The sequence below is a fragment of the Anolis carolinensis genome, chromosome 1 (genome assembly GCF_035594765.1).
Source record: "Anolis carolinensis isolate JA03-04 chromosome 1, rAnoCar3.1.pri, whole genome shotgun sequence".
Classification (NCBI taxonomy): domain Eukaryota; kingdom Metazoa; phylum Chordata; class Lepidosauria; order Squamata; family Dactyloidae; genus Anolis; species Anolis carolinensis.
This window is the reverse complement of record NC_085841.1, coordinates 84,150,537-84,164,059: the sequence shown is the minus strand read 5'-3', so window position 1 is coordinate 84,164,059 and position 13,523 is coordinate 84,150,537. Positions and strand designations below refer to the sequence as shown.

General features: G+C 41.8%; 1 long non-coding RNA gene across 1 annotated transcript; it reads right to left on the bottom strand.

The window, feature by feature from the left end:
* Positions 1-2,105: 2,105 nt before the first annotated feature.
* On the bottom strand, positions 2,106-13,201 carry LOC103279435 (uncharacterized). The gene is made up of 2 exons (XR_010006797.1): positions 11,679-13,201; positions 2,106-2,152 (listed from the first exon to the last, which is right to left on the bottom strand). It is a non-coding gene; the product is annotated as an uncharacterized LOC103279435 (long non-coding RNA).
* Between the last annotated feature and the right edge of the window lie 322 nt (positions 13,202-13,523).

Below are 13,523 nucleotides of genomic sequence, written 5' to 3'. Positions count from 1 at the left end.
AGACAGAATGGGAGGATAGGAAAGGGGAGAGGTGCCCACGGAGAAGGAGAGGTGGCAAAATGTGAGATGAAATGGCATTAAAACTTAAAGGAAGATATGAAAGAAATGTGAAATAAAGGGAAAACATGGATATAGACTCACTGGATAGTTAATCTCTCTCTTCGTTGTTTAATAAAAAAGTACTTCAACCCAAGCTTTGTTTGTTTTTTAAAGAAAGCTTTACATTGAGTGAGGATCTCAAAAAAATCTGTTTTAAAACTGAATATATAAAACTTAGGAAATGAAACAAATTTGTCACCTCAACATTCATCAATAAAAGTAGCAGGAATTGGCTAACATTTGAAAATCTGAATGCCTGAATCCTACTCAGACTTTGTAGAAAATGTAAGTAAGTTCAATACAATTTATATATGAATAATCATGCAAAGAACTTTAAACTTTTAAAAACTATCTTGTACAAGCCCATTTTCTCAGTAATTTGACTGATGCTTAATTATCCATTGATGAGTTGTTTCCATAAAATGCTTTTTGAGCTTAGAAATAACAGCAAAGTAGCTACTTAATTGACAGGGACTTCATGAATGGAAGCTCATTGTCAATGGAGGAGCTAAAACAAAAGACACTTCAAAAACCAACAACCCGTTTTGGCACACACAGAATTTATATATGTGTCTTCTAATTTCTTCTAAAATCACACTAGGTGTCACTTCACCTATCTTTTTCCATCAACCACTTTTTAACAAAGCTATGCAATTTCTTCAGTTTGTAAAGGTTAATCTTTATAATTCCAATTAAATAGACTCTATGGTCAACCAATACTCTAACAACTTCTGTATTTCTTTAGTATTTTTTGCAACAGAAGATCTTCTCTCTCTTTCTCTCACTACAGATCTAAAACACATGTTGAACAACTTGTTTAATATAAGTTTTTTTTAATTTTTGCATGGAACATGGAAGTATTTGTTTTGTACAACAGTTAAAGGTGGCTATTCCTCTGAGTAATTTCTCCCCCAAAAATCCCAGCATTGTCTCTCATGGCCACCTTTTTCTTTCACAAACATGTTCAAACACACGTACAGACCACAATCTATTTTGTGAAAGCAAGAACGCTGGATAGTTTTGACCCCCAGCATCCTTACAATGAGCAAGGGACAATACAGAAGTTTGGCTGCTATTGTCTACAGACCTGCTTTTGTATTCTTGCCCAGGGCTTGATCCTTGGAGCCCTGTGAGCTCAGTAGATGCCCGGGAGATAGATGTGATCTGTTTGCCTCATCCAGCGCCGACAGCTGAGCCACTTTCACACAGCCAGGCAGGTAGGGCTGCGCCTGGGTAACAGATGAGAACCCATGGGGAGCCCTTGACTATGGAGAATGAACAATCAAAGGAAACCATATTGGACACAGATACAAAAGGACACCCCTCCCCTTTTCATCTCCCCCCTTTTGGGGTTGCCTGCTCTTGCCTCTCCTTCTCTTCCTTACTAAGCTGTAATGAATATGAAAGTGCTTTCCCTTTGGAAGCATCTGAACAGACATAGGGTCCAGATGCTGTTCTCTTCTTTCACCTCTTTCCAGCCTGCTGCAAACACCACAAGCTAATTTATTTTCATAAGTGGAAATTCCATAGAAAAGATCTTTAAAATAATCTCAGTTTCCAGGAAAAGTTTTGAGTTCTACACATTATTGGCACAATAAAGCTGATAACAAATTTAATAGATGTTTCCAATATTAAATGTCATCTTTTGGCAATATAAAACTCGTTTAAACTGTGTTTCATTCTATCAAAGTAAAGTTAGAGCTAGTCCTGATGAAAACTCTGTTGGCTAATGGTGAAACATGGGAAGCAAATTACCTGCTTAGTGCAATTTAATATGTTTTTACTTAGGAATAAGTCCCATTGTGTTAAGTGGTCCCATGTTTTCCAAGTTTGTAGTCTCTTATTTGGAAATGTTACTCTCTTGAACATCACTTCCACAATCTTTTGGATAATGTTCCTTGGCACATGATGGCTGAGGAAGCTGGGATTTATGCTCCAAAAATATAATTTTCCAAGCATGGCAGCATCACTTCAATACAACCAATATGTTTCCGTTCTGTATGTAGTCAGATAATCTCACTGATGTCAATCTCATGCAAACTAAGAATGAGCCCTGTTGAGTTAAGAGAGTTAAGTTTTAAGTAGGCACACAAAAGACTGTGATACTATGCAGGCTTACAATAAGCAGAATTACAGGGGAAAGGGTCAGGTAAACATTCCTTGAGAACAAAAAAAAAATTTGAATCTTCTACAGAACACTTCAAATGGCTTGTCTCTATGGACCCAAAATCACCACAAATACATCACTAGCAGTCTTCTCAAACCACAATAGTTTCTGGTAAATATCCTGGGGTTTTGGTTTTAAATCAATTTTGACCATCTTCAGATAAAGTTGAGAGGTACTCTGGATTTTGCTTGAAACTCTGAGTATCCCAGGATTTTAAAAGTCTAGACAGCTGGATCTGGTCTGATTCACCTGGACTTATTTTCCTAGTGTAAATGCACCCAGTACCTTTTCCAAAATGCATCCAGGGATTATTATTTCTCTTTCATGAACTTCAATTTTCCAAATAATTTCCATTTTTGTGACCAAATGTATAGACCGATGCTTTTAAAACATGCTGGGTGGAACTGCTGAGATTTCTCTGCTCTGCTCTCTACTCCTTGTTTCTGACCGTATGTACTCAGTAAAGGAATTCAAAGACAGCTACTGTTTATCTTGCCTGTTGTAAGGAGACACACTTGACTACTGATCAATCAGCTAGAGTAGAATCCTGCTCAGTCTATATTACAAATGTGCTTCTGCAACCTCTGAAAGTTTCTCTTTTGCTACCTTCCCAGTGCCAGTGCTGCTAAAAAAAACTCCTATAGCTAGACAGAAGACAAGGAGGAAAGGGGACTGGGCAGGCATCAAAAGACTTTGTTTAAAAAGGTTCATTCTCTGAGGCTTTAGTGACTGGGGTATGCCTATATAGCACAAAAGAACCTTCATCTCAGAATCTGAGATGGTGTTTTGGGCAGTCTCAGAAATGTTGTAAAGGGGCTAATTTAGCATTGACCAGGACCTGAAACACATTTGCCATCTTTATTTAGATAATATGGAGCTGTCACTCGCTGCTAGTCTATTAAGATTAGGCAAACTGTTTCTCATCATTAGTGTGCCTAATGATAGCAGAGGCAGAGCTGACGAGAGAATGCCTTACCTTGCTGTGCCATCCAGTGAGGTCATTTCTCCATGTTCCACATACTCATGTGTGAAGGACAATTCCCAGTCTTACGAGGTTTGCTCTGTGGGTCTTGTTTGCCTCCTGTCAGTGTTATATTTGGGTCCTTAACTGACTCTTCAGGTGTTAGTCTGCTTGTTTTAAAGTGATCTGGGTATGCTGTCACAAGAAGAGCTTGTGTTCTACTAGCGGATGTCAAACGGATGGCTGCTAGTCCCAGAAGTGTCATGCTCAGTTTAGCTCATAACAGATTGTCAAATAAAGCAATAAATCTTCTTGCTCAATGACTTATGTACAGCTTCATCACATCCTCACTAATGCTGCATGACAAGTGCAGCCTCCTGCATCCAGGGGAGCTCCAGAGGTCATCCTGGGTTTGTGCCTGTGATGGAAATTCTGAAAACACAAAAGTAGGCATGTCCATATTGGTTTGTTATGATGAAGTATTGCATGTTTGGTTTTCTAAGAACCATACAGTAGATCTCAATTCATATTTAGCGAAGTGGAATTGGGAGATGGCACTCTTGCACATGGTCATTTACTAATCCATGTTCAAAAACATATTTCACATTTAAGCCCGACACTAAATGCAATTAGAGCCCACTGATTCCAGGGGTGTAGTTATGGAGGGAGGGCAAACAGGGGCCATTGACCCTCCAAATAAGAATTCCTGCTGCTTACATGACATTTTCATTCAAACTCTAAACTTCTACTATTGCAAAGAAAATTGTTCACCTTAGGAACTCTTATAATGCATGACCCCATATCTGTGGGAAATTTGTTCCCATGGATAATAGTGAACCCAGTGAATGACTTTCACCAGAAATGAACTACTTTCACCAGAAGTTAACTATAGAGTTGCACTGGAGAACTTAAACATTTTCTAGAGACATATTTTCTTTAAGAAGTTGCCAGTATAACTCTATGGAAACTTCTGTTAGAAGCATACCGTAGAATTCTCCGAGGGACCTAGAAAATACCAAGAAAGGACATGCTGTAAAGTGGTTTGAGCATTGGACTAGGATCCTGAGCGAAATGAAAGTTTGAAGTCCCACTGGGCTTGGAAAGCCACCAAGTGATTCTGGTGACAAAGGCAAATCCCTTCAGAATAAATCTTAATAAGGAAACCTCATAATAGGGTCACCATAAGTTGGAAACAACTTGAAGGAACATAACATCATTTAAAATTTATCCTAGACAGAGTTTGGGAAAGTTATTTTTTGCACTGAAATTCCCAGAACTTCAAGGCAATATTGGCATGCTGAGCATTGTAGTCACAAAGAGAAATCTTTCTATACCTTAAGTGGTGCAGAATCCAAAGCCAAGTATTGGTAATATCAATTGTGCTCGAAAGGAATTAAGTTTCATTGATTTCTCTAAGTGCTTTTATATTTGTGGAGCCTCTTTTTATTTTTTTCAAATGCAGAAAAGCCAGCTGAACTTAACAGAATTTACTTCAGAGCAAAACTGCTGAGGATTGTGCTTGAATGTATTTGTAAGGCTCAATTTTACTTATATTCATATTTTTCTTTTTTCTTCGTGTGTGTGTGTGTGTGTGTGTGTGTGTGTATAAATTTATATATTCATAAAAATTAAACAAAACTATACACATGTATATAGGCCAGTGCAATACTTCCTAACGTTTATACAATAGTTGTTTTTGACTTCTCCCTTCCCTCCTCCCACCCCTCCTAGTGTGATGACTTACCGTCCTTTGGGTTAGAGACATTCATGTCCTTCCTATTACATTATTTTTCTATTCTTTCCTTTGGTCTAATAGTTGTTATTTATACATTCCCTACAAATATTCTAACCAAATAAATAATGAATCCTTCTATGAAAACTTCCCTCTGTCTTTTTTTTTTTTTAAGTTTAGGAATGTTTCCCAGTCTTTGTGTTTTTTTCTTTGTTCATCATTATTAATTCATCCATTTCTGCTATTTTAAAAATGTTAACATAAAAATATCCATATTTTTCTTAAGTTTTTTATTCTGTTCCCATTCTTTTGTGAATTCATCTTTTGACACATGCATCATCATATACATTTGTTTGCACATTTTTCAAGCTATTGTTGTACAGTCTTTGATATACTAGATGCATTTTGTGTGCCATTTTTAATATGAGGCTAGGATTGTAAGCTTCCTTAAAGTCGAAATATCAGTACTCAAGTGTCTCCCTGTAGTGTAAAGGTTGCAGTATAAATTTGGTTTACATGCATGAAAATAGGAACCCAATCAGTTTTTTCACTCATTCCTCCTTTAGGATTACACTATGCATCTCTGAAATTCACTGAAAGTCATCAGTGTAAGCTTACATCTCTTCCACTAAAATTAATGGACTTTAAATGTGTTTATTTTGCACATTACAGAAGCCAAAACACAGAAACAGAATGAAGAAATTCAACCTTTTCAAATCTCTCATTGTCAATAAAACACCACTTTCTGTTTCTCCAATGTAAAGTATATCATGTTGTTATAAAATAGTTTGTGTTTGCATAAAATAAACATTTTGTCAATGTTATAATACCTGAAAAGTACTTATGTTGCTACTGGATCACATTACCTTTATTGCAATTCACGTCTTAGAATAAATATAGAAAGTAAATTAGAAAATGAGGACGTATAGCAAAGGCTTATCCCTGCCTGTGGCAGAAAAGTGGATTATAATGTCATTCACTAACTGACAGATCATTTAGTGTCCTGGAAGAGTCTGTTTTCACACTGCTGACATTTTCACTGGGGATTTTCAGGAAGGCTTCTTATTGTCAGAGCTATTTTTCACCCAATTTGTTTCCAAATGATGTCTAACCTGAGGTCTTTCTCCTGGGAGGGATTTAAGCAATGATTAATGAGAAGCGTTTTGGCCAGACCCACCTGGGGAATGGCCCATCTGCAAACTCAGGTAAGATGGAGCTGCCTACAAGCCATCAGCTTGCAAATGGCAGGCAGTTTCCCATGGCTTTAGGCATGGTGCACAGCAAATGCAAGATGTTCACTGTTGGTATTGCTGTGATTCATAAAATGTACTGGAGATAAATGCCACTCAGCTTCTCTCGAAGATCTGGAGATTCAGCTGGCTCCTTTCTCATAGCATTCTTGAATGGGCATTGACAGTGTGTCTAAAACTGTTTATGGACTACATTACAGGAGTTATCATTCATTTTGAGTCCATGAAGCAGAATTTTCTCTTGACGCATGACCTCAATTGTATTAAATTATTCCAAATAATGCCAGGCTGCTTCCATCTCTCCTGAGCTTTCAGTGGTTTGCGTTGCTTCATGTGGCTTTTGGTGCTTAAAGTTGGCTTTGGATTCTTGTCTGTTTTAATTCTGTATAGTTTTTAAAACCTGTTTTCAATGAACAGTTTCAACCTTCTTTTTACGATATTTTTATATACAGTATCTATATTTGATGTTTTAAAGAATATTGCATAATGCCTTGAAGACTGAAAGGTGATTAAAAGTGTAACCAAAATGTTAGTCTATTTTATTCTTCTTATGCTGTGTCTACACAGGGCAAGTTAATCCAGGGTATTTGTGCCCTGGAGTTGCCCTGAATCCAGCATGTATCTGCTGAATCCTGGTCCACATGTCTGTTGAGATAGTAATGGGGCACCCACAGGATCAGGCAACCTAGCTTACAAAGAGGAGGAAGACTAGCACATCTTTATATATATCTTTGGCTAGATATCAGACACCTACCTCAGCCTGTTGGATGTCTTAAACCATCTTATGTTTTTAAGGCATTTAATTTAGTTTGTATGAGTTTCTGTGTTATATTATGTTTATTTAAGATTATTTTTTGGCTATTTTTGGTTAGTTTTATAAGTTACATTGAGATAGTTTTATTCACTGTTTTTGATTTGATCTGTTGTTTGTCTGTTTTTGGCAGTAAATGTTTGCCATTTTTGTTATTCATTGGAAACTGCCCAGAGTCTCCTCTGGGAGATAGGGAGGGTTACAAATAAATTATTATGATTATGATTATGATTATGATTATCAAGAAGCGGTGGAGTAACCCCTTCCTTTTTGTTGATCACATGGGTGTCCCATTCTGACCTCAGCAAAAGCAATAGGAGATGACCAGATGCTTGAGGAAGCCAAGAGTGCAGATAGCTGGCCTGGTTCTCCCTCCCAGTCTCCTTAGTGAGGCATGGCACCTGGCAGAAGGCCTCCAAAATGTCACAGCTATCTCCAGGTAAAGAAGGGTGTGTGTGCCTCCCTTAGGGTCCCTACACAGTGGCACTGAACTATGTTTGAAAAGAATCAATTGTAGAATGAATTGCAAAACAGACACAAAAAATAGGGTCATGAAGTAGGCTTGGTTCAGCATCTGGATCCTGAATCAACTGCAGTTCATGTGTGATTATAGAACTGCTCCTGCTGGTAATTAGCCATTTCTGTCCTCGGCTCAGTTGGTCCTTGGATGGCAGATAGGTCATTTATGCTAGGGCCATTTTTAAAGCTTTATGTACTTGATATCAGAACTTATGCTTCATTGGTGTAGCTTTGAGACCTGGCCTCACCTCCATGTTACAAAAACACAACAAATTCAGAGACCAATGGGTTCTTATAGGCTCACTTGACATGCCGTCTAATCAGAGCTGGTACTAAAGAAGGTGAAGTTTACAGAATCATAGAGTTGGAAGAGACCACAAGGGCCATCCAATGCAACCCTCTACCACACAGCAACACCCCCAACAAATGGCCATCCAGTCTTTCCTAACCTAAAGTCTCCAGGGTTTGTTGCACTGTTTTCCATCATCCCAAGTCAGGATGATCCGTGGTTGGTATTAATAGAGATTTAAATCCAGCAACATCTAGAAGTTCCTTAAATTCATCTTGGCTAATTGGGATTAACAGTATTACAGTTAATTCCACTGAGACCAGTGCTATTTACTCCCAGAGAGACAGGTATTGCATGGCAGCCTTATTCTCTATATTATTGTCTAATCCTTTCTTAAAACCATCAAACCAAGTGAACATTATTCACATCAGTGTGAATACCATAACTAAATTATATGTTATATGAAAGTATTATGCATTCTGAATCAACTGTGACAATAAATTCCATTATTTGCTTAGCCAATTTCCAAATACAGTGTTCCCTCACTTATCACTAGGGTTAGGTTCCAGGAACCCCCGCAATAAGTGAAAATCTGCGAAGTAGGGACACAATATATATTTTAATATTTATACATTATTTTAGTAGTTATACACTATTTTAAGTTTTATCAACCAATCGTGTGTTGATAAATCGCCTCCTTCTCCCATTGCCGCTTGGGCTCCTTTTCTCTTCCTTTGGCTTCAAATTGTAATTTTTTAATGATTTATAATAGTCTTTTAGAGTTTATTGAAAAACCGTGAAACAGCAAATTCGCAAAAAGTGAACTGCGAAGTAGTGAAGGAACACTGTAATATTTCACTATCTCTGGTGTCTAATTTAAAAATTCTAAATGATTAATAAAAATTTGAGGGGGAAAAACTTTAGTTTTCATCCCCCTGGTAGTTATAAAGATGGAAGTGAGCATATTTCCTACTGGATGGGTTTGCCTTCTTTGATTTCTGTCAAGTTATCACTCACATTGTTCTTTAAGCATTTTGTCTTGTAGCATCTTGTCTGTTTACACTGCTCCCAGTACTTTCCAGATGTGTTGGATTACAGTTGTCACGACCCAGGCTGCAGAGCACCAATAACCATACACAGAGGCCAGAATCTATCTAATATCTTTATTAAGGAAATATATAAAGTTAATAAAAACAAGTATAGGAAATAGTCCAGAAGTAGACCTTTCAGGAAAGGTCAAAATTAGTCCAAAAAAGCAATGTCCAATATGAAATATTAAGGTCCAAAGTTGTAATCCAATAACTGAAACACTCACTTGCCAAGCAAGTGAGGGGAGATGACAAGGTCCTTTAGTCCATGAACTTGAGCAAGGCTAGGAAATAACTTGATTCTTGGCACATAAAGCTTGATTCAAGGCAACAAGGAAACGAGGAGCAAGAACAAGATCCGTGGTAATTACTTGGCGAGGTCCGGAAAACAAGGCAAGATCCGGGGAGAAAACAAGGCTGAGAACGAAGGCTTGGAACAGGAACAAAGGCTTGAAAGCAGGAGTAGCTGTCCACACACGCTGCTCCGGTAGCTGACGAAAATGACTCCGCAAGATTCCTTCGGGAGCAAGGAACCTAAATAGGCCTCGTTTTCCCACCAGAGAACACTTCTCTGGGGAATCAGAAACGAAAGTCAATCTCTGTGTCCAGATGTATGACTCCCTAAAATTTCTCATGGCAGCAGGCTTAATCATCTGAATGCTTTGCTGCAATTCTCAAACTCCTGCGATTAGCTTGTTGCACTCCTTTTTGCTGGAGATAATAATTACGGCGCGAAAAAGGGGGAGAACTCGACTCAGGGCTTGTTTGGCAGATTTCTGGAAGACAAGCCTCCTGCAGGTGCAAAGGCTCAATTTCTGGCTGGGACAGTTCCTTTTCTGGCTGAAATGGTGGAAAACCCAAGTTTTCCTCTTCATCATTCACAACAGCACTAGGAACGGGACTACATGGCCCATGAGTCATCACACTATCCCCCTCCTCAAGCCCCCTCTCAAACTGGGACTCTCTCCCCGAGGCGCGAGGCCGCGGCTTGGCGGGATAGGTCAGATGGAAGCGGCGGGTTAAATCGGGGGCATGGACTGTGGAAGCGTCTTCCCAAGAACGTTCCTCGGGGCCAAAACCCACCCAGTCAATGAGATATTGTAGGCGGCGGCGGTGAAAGCGAGAATCCAAAATGTCCTGAACCTCGAATTCCTCCTCCCCATCCACCAAAACAGGAGTGGGGGCCGGCCGGTCTGCATCAGAGCGCACACCTTCCGCCGGAAGGAGCAGAGAGCGATGAAACACTGGATGAATGCGCATAGAGCGCGGAAGTTGGAGTTTGAAAGTCACGGGGTTAAGTTGCGCCACCACTGGGTAGGGCCCAATGAAACGGGCATCTAATTTCCGGCAAGGGCGATGGGAGGGCAAAAAGCGAGTGGACAGAAGAACCCGGTCTCCTACCTTGATTTCGGGGCCCGGCTGGCGATGTTTGTCAGCGTGGCGTTTATAGTCCTCCTTGGCTTGGTCCAGTTGCTGGAGCAAAAGTTGTTGCACCGCTGTGAGTTCCTGCAGCCAGTCCTCTGCTGCGGGAACTTCTGAGGTTTCAATGACAGGAGGAAAGAAACGTGGATGGAAGCCGTAGTTTGCAAAGAACGGGGTTTCTTTAGTTGAAGCCTGGACCCCATTGTTGTAGGCAAATTCTGACAGAGGTAACAGGGAAACCCAATTGTCCTGCTGGTAGTTCACATAACAGCGAAGGTATTGTTCCAAAGTGGCATTGGTGCGCTCAGTTTGCCCATCCGTTTGGGGATGGTGAGCCGAAGATAAACGAGAGTCTATACCCAATAGTTTTTGTAGTGCTTTCCAGAACCGAGAGGTGAATTGGGACCCACGGTCTGTGACCAAACTCTTGGGCAATCCATGTAATCTGAAAACATGTTGAAGGAATAGATCTGCAGTCTCTTTGGCCGTGGGAAGGCCATCACAGGGAATGAAATGGGCTAACTTGGTAAAAAGGTCCACCACCACTAGGATCGTGGTGAATCCGCAGGAAGGTGGTAGATCAGTGATAAAATCCGCAGAGATTATTTCCCATGGGTGGGATGGGGTAGGGAGGGGATGCAGAAGCCCTGAGGGTCTTTCCCTTCTTGTCTTGGAGCGCTGGCATACTGGGCAGGTGTTGACATATTTCTCCACATCCTTGCGGATCTTGGGCCACCAGAAGTCTCTTAGGATCAAATGCATGGTTTTGAATAGTCCGAAATGCCCTGCTGGCTTGCAGTCATGACACAGACGAAGTGCTTTTTCCCTGCCCGGTCCTGGGGGGATGTAAACATGATTTCTATAGCAAAGTAGCCCATCCTTGAGCGAAAAGGGAAAACGTAGCCCTTGGCGAAGTTGGTCTTGTGCCCAAGCATCTGCTTGCTGACTAGCCCTGATTTCCTGAGCACAAAGGGGCCCTGGAGTAGAGGGAGTTGATTCAATGGGAGTGGATTTGGTGTTTCCCACTGTGAGCGTGGCAAAGTTCTCGGGTTGTAGCAGCTGGGACTCAAAGGTCTCCTTGCGCCCTGCAGCGTATTCCGGTTTCCGTGACAGGGCATCTGCTTGCTTGGTCTGGGCTGGGGTTACATAATGAATTTGGAAGTTAAAACGTTCAAAGAATAAAGCCCAGCGTTGTTGCCTCTGATTTAGCTTGCGGGCAGTTCTTAGATGCTCTAGATTCCGATGATCAGTATGGACTTCAATGGGATATTTGGCCCCTTCTAACCAATGTCTCCAAGTTTCAAAGGCTGCCTTTATGGCCAAAATTTCTTTTTCCCAAATAGTGTAATTTCTCTCTGGTGCAGTCAATTGACGGGAATAAAAGGCACAAGGATGGAGATGATCTCCCACTGGTTGTAGGAGTACAGCCCCAATCGCCACATCGGAGGCGTCCGCCTGCACGACAAAAGGGGTTTCAGGATCTGGATGCTGAAGGATTGGCTGGGACGTGAATAATTTCTTTAGTTGCTGGAAACCTTTCTCTGCTTGATCTGTCCAGCGGAAAGGCTGTTTCCCACGGATGCAGCTGGTGATTGGGTCAGACCAGCGGGCAAAGTCTGGAATGAACTTGCGGTAGTAGTTCGCGAACCCCAAGAATCGTTGCACCTCTTTCTTGTTGGTTGGCGCCCGCCATTCCAATACTGCTGTGACCTTTGCCGGGTCCATGGTGAGCCCTAGTGGCGAGACACGATATCCCAGGAAATCTACCTCTTGTAGATCAAAAGCGCATTTTTCCAACTTGGCATAAAGTCCGTGGTCCCGCAATCGTTGTAACACCATTCTGACGTGATTCTCATGTTCTGATTGTGATCTAGAAAACACCAAAAAATCGTCCAGGTAGATAATCAGGAACCGATCTAGATAATCCTGAAAGATATCGTTGACAAAATGCTGGAACGTTGCGGGAGCTCCACATAAACCGAAATTCATAACCAGGGTTTCGAATAACCCGAATTTTGTCTGGAAGGCAGTCTTCCACTCGTCCCCTTCCCTGATGCGAACTAGATTATAAGCTCCTCGAAGATCCAGTTTGGTGTAAACTTTAGCCCCTCGAAGCCGGTCTAAGAGGTCTGAGATCAAAGGCAGGGGATACCGGTTTCGTTTAGTGATATTGTTCAATGCTCTATAGTCCACCACCAAGCGTAGGTCCCCTGACTTCTTTTTCACAAACATCACTGGGGAAGCGGCTGGGGATTGAGAGGGTCTGATAAACCCCTTGCGGAGGTTTGTCTCTAAGAACTCCCTGAGAGCTTCTTGCTCTGGTTCAGTCAGGGAGTAGAGGTGTCCTCGCGGAATCGGGGCCCCCTCCACCAAGTCAATGGCACAGTCATAAGGTCTATGTGGGGGTAGTCTCTCGGCTTCTTTTTCATTGAATACATCCCAATATTCTGAGTACTTCTTGGGCAAGGTGATGATGGGTTCAGCGTCTGTGGCATGGCATACCTTGGCTACAAGGCAATGGTTTTGGCAATATTTTGAAGCAAACTGCAGTTCTCTGTTGGACCAGGAGATGCTTGGGTCGTGGAGTGTCAGCCATGGAATTCCCAAAATCACAGGGAAGTGGGGAACCTCGGTAACAAAGAAGGAAATCTCTTCCATGTGTTCCCTTATCCACATTCTGGTGGGTTCCGACCACTGGCTTACTGGACCTGTCTTGAGGGGGCGGCCATCGATGGCTTGCACCACACGGGCGTTCTTGAAGTCGTGATATTGTAATCCCAGAGAGTCGGCATACTCTCTGTCAATGAAGTTGTTTGTGGCTCCTGAGTCTATCATGGCATGGACCATGACGGGTCCTTTTTTTACTGACCACAAGGTGACCACTAGAAGAAATAGGACCCCGGTTGGCGGCTCTTGAGTGGGTTTTTTGACCGGGTTGGCGAGCCTCTCTACGCCCGGTCGCTGGCTTCCCCCGCCGGCTGTGCGCCAGCCGCCTCAGACGTCTTCGTCTCCGTGGAGGACGCCGCCGCCAGACGAGCGGCGGGCTTCCCTTTGGCTGGACACTCTCTGGCAAAGTGGCCCCCGTTTCCGCAGTACCAACAGAGATTTAGGCGTTGGCGACGGGCCTTCTCGGCGGCATCTAATCTGGGACGCACATTGCCCAACTGCATCGGCACCTCCTCGCT